Source organism: Rhododendron vialii, chromosome 1a (genome assembly GCF_030253575.1).
Source record: "Rhododendron vialii isolate Sample 1 chromosome 1a, ASM3025357v1".
In the NCBI taxonomy this organism is placed as follows: domain Eukaryota; kingdom Viridiplantae; phylum Streptophyta; class Magnoliopsida; order Ericales; family Ericaceae; genus Rhododendron; species Rhododendron vialii.
This window is the reverse complement of record NC_080557.1, coordinates 16,714,039-16,720,317: the sequence shown is the minus strand read 5'-3', so window position 1 is coordinate 16,720,317 and position 6,279 is coordinate 16,714,039. Positions and strand designations below refer to the sequence as shown.

At 42.0% G+C, this 6,279-nt stretch overlaps 1 protein-coding gene across 1 annotated transcript in view; it reads right to left on the bottom strand.

The window, feature by feature from the left end:
- LOC131322416 (beta-amyrin synthase-like) overlaps positions 1-6,279 on the bottom strand; it is an 87,968-nt gene that overhangs the window by 19,029 nt on the left and 62,660 nt on the right. The window lies entirely within an intron of this gene.

Below are 6,279 nucleotides of genomic sequence, written 5' to 3'. Positions count from 1 at the left end.
GTTATCTTTTAGTCTCCTATATGATGATGAGAATACGAATAATTTTGCTCTAATCAATGCACTGTATCACCATACAATTGTACCGTTCAGGCACGATAAAAAAACTTTCAATTTAAACAAGTATCTATGAAAGAAGGAATGATTTAAGTGCATCGATCTATAAAACTTGTTGCTTTGCATGTCCATACAAATATCGATCCTAGCAAATTAGTCTATGTATTAATAATTCAAAAAAACAAAATCTTTTGTTAAAGAATTGAGTCCCACACATTTACTTGGAAGTAGAATAGGTGATCATTTAATAACATTTGAGACCCTCAACTCATTCTCAATTGGTTTTGAAATGGATATAAAATTTCCACATAGTATCAGAGCGAGACCCCACATTTTAAAAATTTACAATCTATACCTCGCGATGACAGACCTACAAAAAGACTGCACAATGATAGGACCCAAAAAGTTACCACACGTGATAGACCTCAAATGTGGCTGCACATGTGGGGGGATGTTAAGGAAATAGAGTCTTATATTTTTTGAAAGTAGAATGGATGATCACTTAATAACATTTGGTATCTCTCCGAGATGAATATAAAATTTTCACTTCTTCTCCAGGACAACACATGGCATAAACGAGATCCGACTTTCTCCTGACTTTTTCTCATTAAAAAAAAAAAAAAAACAAAGACCATTGATATCATATCCATGTAAAATTAAATATTTTCCCTCTAATAAATGCACCGTATCACCATACAACTGTATCTTTCAAGAATTCAAGATAACCATTCAAGACATCACTGTATCAGCCATACCTATGCACATCAGGAATCCAAGATACAAACTCGTGATTATTATTAATGTTTGAACTGCACTAATGAGGCCAAAGGTTATGGAATGGGGGATGCTGCCAAGCAGGTGTCGTGCGGTCGTTTCGTCCGTTCATCTCGGCAACCGTTGGCTAGGATATTGAATAAGAAATGGACGGTTCAGATCTATATACGCTCAGATTCAATCGGAGCAGTTTTTGCCGAGATAATCATATGCATGAATTTTGGAGTTTTCGTTGTAGTATACAGTATATATTTTGAAATTTAAGCATGAAATTTGAATGAAAACTACTCCTATTTAACTTAAAATCATTCCCTTGGTGGAAGGAGAATGGTATGAGATGAATATGCATCGTGAATGAGTTTTTCACAGTTTATATTTAGTGTAAATTTTTACTCATACTTACATTAGGAGGAGTCCTAAAATCAATCTCCTTTAAACCTTTCGCACGTTTATGTTATCTTTCAATCTCCCATATGACGACGGGAATACGAATAATTTGTGTTTTTTTTTTTGTTTGATCGGCCGAATAATTTGTGTTTACTTTACAAAATCAATTACTTTTACTTCTTGTATCTATTTTTCACATGTTTATACGTTTATGTTATCTTTGAGTCTCTCATATGACGACGAGAATACAAATAATTTGTGCGTACTGTAGGTGGATAAATTCAAGTAGTGCTTTGAACAGCACTGGAATGCAGCGGCTCCACGTGCCTCTTGAACGTAACCCTAATTCGTCAGAGAAACCCTTATCCTGCAAAACAGACAAGGAGTGAGCGCACCTTTGCCTCTCGTGGCAAAGGCCCTCCGATGCCTTTGTTAGTATTTCGTACTAATGATCAAACCCTAATTATCAGTAGGAAAGCAATAAGATTGCAGTGTATTGCGTACCTTTTACCTCTAGGCTTGCTCTGTTTATATAGACATTCGGATGCTTGGTGCCCAAGCATCCCTATTGCCATAGGATTCCCAACTCGTATAGGAAATCCAGGATATCAAGGATTCTCGTTTCCTTTATCAATTTATGGAAAAGAGTCCTTTCAGGATTCTTTTCCATTACTGACCGAACATCCCATTCTCATTGGGTATCTTTCTCAGACCCTATATTCTCGGGATCTTATTCCTTAACGGAATACCACTGTTTCTGGACTCTTCCGGAATGTTCCCTCTATTTCATCATCTGACAGGACCTCTTTCCTTGTTCGGCCGTCTCATAGCCGAACAAATGGTCTGGACCAGTTACTTCACATGTAACTGGTCCTAGGGAAACAATTTGGACCATATCCTTTCTAAGGAGCTCTCCTTCTGTTTGGCTTTTCTCTTGCCGAACAATGTATCTGAACAGTGGCATCACATGTCACTTTCCTTGTATCTGGTCCAATAACGTCTCATGTTATTGTACCGAGAATCGTACAACCTCTCTGGACCATTGACTTCTCATATCAGTGGTCCACAGTGCGTTGACCCTTTGTTGACCGTGCTCGGGCTCATTTTGCACCTGTTCGGGAATACCTCCCTACAATTGCTCCCCAGCTTTGCTCGTTTATATTTTACTCAGATGACGAGTAAAGCTTTTAACCGAACAAATTCACTTTGTTTCTGCACCCTATTTCACATATTGGGGCAATGTTTCATCACTTTGCTTAAGAAAAAATCATCTTTTCTTGTGGCCGTCACAGGCTTTTAGCCCTAACCTTTACACGCGTCGATCATCGTATTGCGTTTCATTAAATACGAACAGACGTGTTTATGGGAAAACGGAACGCTCAAACGGCGTCTGGGATGACGTTTCACGTACGCCACCCACTTTTGGGGTATTTTTGGGGTTTTCGTCCCATTTTCAAAAATCTCAATCTCTCTCTTAGACTTCCTCAGCAGAAAGAGGCGATTTCAAGGTTTACCCGCCATTGAAGCTCTGTTCATCATTTCAAGACCTCCTCCTTTCTGCTTTTAGGGATTCAATCGACTATTTTTCGTAAGTCATCATTCCTCTCCTTACTGCTCTTTTTCTCTTGGTAGATTGTTCACAATCTTTCGTTAGGGTTTCATCGTCCCCTTTCTTTATACTTCAAAGAACCCCAAAAGGTTTTCTGGTAATGGGGAGATTTCGTAGACATTGTAATACTCCTCAAACCATGGCTAGTTTTAGATCTCGATATGGGATTCCTGACAACGTAGCTACTGTTTTGGCTCCTGAGGATGCCATTCGTGAAAGCTTCGATTTTGACACCCTTCATATTCCAGTAGTAGCCGTCGTTGAAGGCGGAGTTAGGTTTCCCCTAGCCCCTCTGCTCCGCCAAGTCTTAGCGTATTACAGGCTTTCGCCAATGCAGGTTTCTGCTAATTTCTTCAGGGTAGTTATGGGCATAAATACTTTGAACCAAATGTTAGGGACTTCGCTAGGCCTGTATGATATTCACCATCTATACAGTATTTCCAGAACTGGGGTTGCCCTTACTTATTATCTAAAAAGTAGGGATTCAAGAAAAAAGCTAGTCCTTGAACTCCCTGACTCTGCTCGAGGGGATTATGATGACTTTCTGATCGTTACGGGCAACTTCGAACCCAGAGATGAGGACGACCAAGTGATTGGTTTTCATGCCCCTCACATATTCGGGAGCCCACGTTAGTTCTTTTCCCTAATTTCATATGTGTTGTCCTTTTTCATAGGGAGAGCTTTTTCGTGCTTCTAATTACTTGTGCTTTGTTTCAGCATCAAATATCAACCGTGGTTATAACATCATAACCCCACAAGTTCACGTAGCTGATATCAGACGAGTACTTGCATTCAACGGCGAAGGGACATACCTTGCAGGCCGAGCAAGAGCAGCTCAAGTGCTTCTCAGCTACAAAGCTTCATACGGTGGGTTTATTGATCGGCGAACCCGAGCAGCTGATACCCTTGCAATAGCTGGCCCTTCAAGACCAGTTCCCGAACAAGAAGAAAGGCGTTCTCGGACACCTCCGATCTCTGACGAACCAATCCCTCTTGCTGAGGAAGCTTCCAGTTCGACATCCAACTCGTCTTCCAGCGGCCGTACCTTCTCAACTTCAGAGATGAACCGGCCGATTGACTTGGGCAGCCTCCTCACCATTCCTGGTCGAGGTCGTGGTCGGGGCCAAAGTGTTCAAGGTCGTGGTCGTCGCCCTCAAACTCAAACAGATGCTCCCCCAGGATTTTCCCTTGAAGAGATTGAAGCCCTTCACCGTGAGAAACGTCAACGAGTGGAGGAAACTCAAGAAAGACCCCCTACATCCTCCTCATCACCTGCTCCCCTCTGGGCTCCTCCATTCTCACACGGGAACCGAGCTATCACTGCTCGGGACAGTGTTGAGTCAGAAGGCACTGCCCTTGCCTTGTCTCAAACTTTTCTGCTGCCAGGAGATATGCAGAAGGAGGTGGCGAGCTCGCCTGACAACCTTCTAAGCTCATTCATGTCTCACAATGCAGCGGTAAAATTTCACTTTTGTAAACCATAGTATACCATAGCGTTTGTTTAACTGTTTTGAACGTTTCCAGGTGATGCAAAAAATGGTGGCCATGGCTCAAAAACTCAGCCAATCTGAGCCCCAACGTGCCAAACTGGTCGGTGAGAACGACAAGCTTCAACGCACCATCATCAGGCTTGAGAGAGAAAGAAACCAAGCCTTGGGAGTGGCTGATGGTTTAAAGGGACAACTGAAGGGGACTGAGGACAGCCTAAATCAGACGCTGAAGGAACTCGAGGCGAGTCAGAATGAAACCAAAGCTGCATTTGAGAAGGGATACAACGAAGGGATCAAGGTGGCCACGGAAAGTTACACAAGCCAAATGCCTGGGATACAAGACCAAGTCTGGGTGGCTTCTTGGACAGCTTGCCTTGCCAAAGCTGAGATTCCAGAATCATCTCCTCTCTGGACCAATATTGAACTACCCAGTGCTGTCAGTCAAGAGGAGGATATTGCAGAAGAGATGAATGATGAGCAGGTGGTGAACGTGTCTGCTGAGCAACCTGTTTCTGAAGTGGAGCCTCAGATTGATATGACCAATCCTGGCCAAAAGGAAGTCAGTGATGGTCAACGTGGAGAGGAAATTTCCACTGATGATGTGATTGCACCAGTAGCTCCTGTAATTGCTCCTTCTTCTGTGCAAGATCTCACTGAAGATGAATGAGCTCTGCCTTTCTTTATATCTGTGTTTTGAATGATTCCTGTCAAGATACTTGTTCCACATATTTCTATCATGGATGTTTTGTGAAAAGTTTAAGTATTTCGTACTTATGTAAGTTGTTTCGTACTTTAAATCGGCTAAAGTGTCACGTACTTTATGCATATATTCGTATGCTTTCCAAGTTTGTGCATATTTTTGTATGCTGTGGACTGTTTGTGCATATATTCGTATGCTTGTATGCATGTATTCGTATGCAATGTTAAGTTTCTCGTACTTGGATATTTCGTGGTCTTTAAATTCCACACAAGTGTTCTCACACTTTAAGTTCCACACAAGTGTTTTCACACTTTAAGTTTCACGTACCTTGGAACATCATACAAGTATTTCGTACTTGCGTTCTATTTAAGTATCACGTACTGAAATGGATATCCCATACCCTGCTCCCCAATACGAATAAGGGAAAACAATGTCGTAATTCGTATTTAAAACAAATACCAAGAAAACAGCAGTTTATATTAAGAAAATAACTTCATTCATAAACTGTGAAACCCAAGAGGGCGTTATTCATACCCCTTGTAACGAAAATAACAAAACTGGAACACAAGAGAGTTTTATTCGTAACCCTCACACAATCACGATGTGCATAAAGAAAAATTTGTTCACATAAAAAATTTTCTCAGATTATGGACATTCCAAGGTCTTGGTACTGGGTTCCCATCCAAGTCCGCCAATCGATAAGCCCCAATGCCCGCGATTTCTGTAACTCGATATGGGCCTTCCCAATTTGCCCCTAGCTTTCCCTCATTAACCACTTTAGTATTGCCGAGCACTTTTCGTAGCACAAGGTCTCCAATACCAAACTCTCGTGGGTGTACATTCTTGTTATAACTTTTGATGAGCTGCTCTTGGTACGAGGCCAAGTGCACCAGGGCCCGCTCTCGTCGTTCCTCGGCCAAGTCTAGCTCAATCTCCAATGCTCTGTCATTTCCTCCACTGTCAACCAAAGTGGTCCTGTTGGTCGGCAGACCTATTTCCAATGGAATAACAGCCTCCGTTCCATATGCCAATGAATAGGGGGTCTCTCCCGTAGACCTCCTAGGCGTTGTTCGGTATGCCCATAGGACCAATGGCAATTCATCGGGCCATTTCCCCTTTGCTTTATCCAAACGTTTCTTAATCCCATCAAGGATTGTTTTATTCGAAGCCTCTACTTGTCCGTTGCTTTGAGGGTAGGCTGGAGTCGAGTAATAATTTCTTATCCCATACTGGGCACAGAAAGTTTTGAATTTCTTCTGAAATTG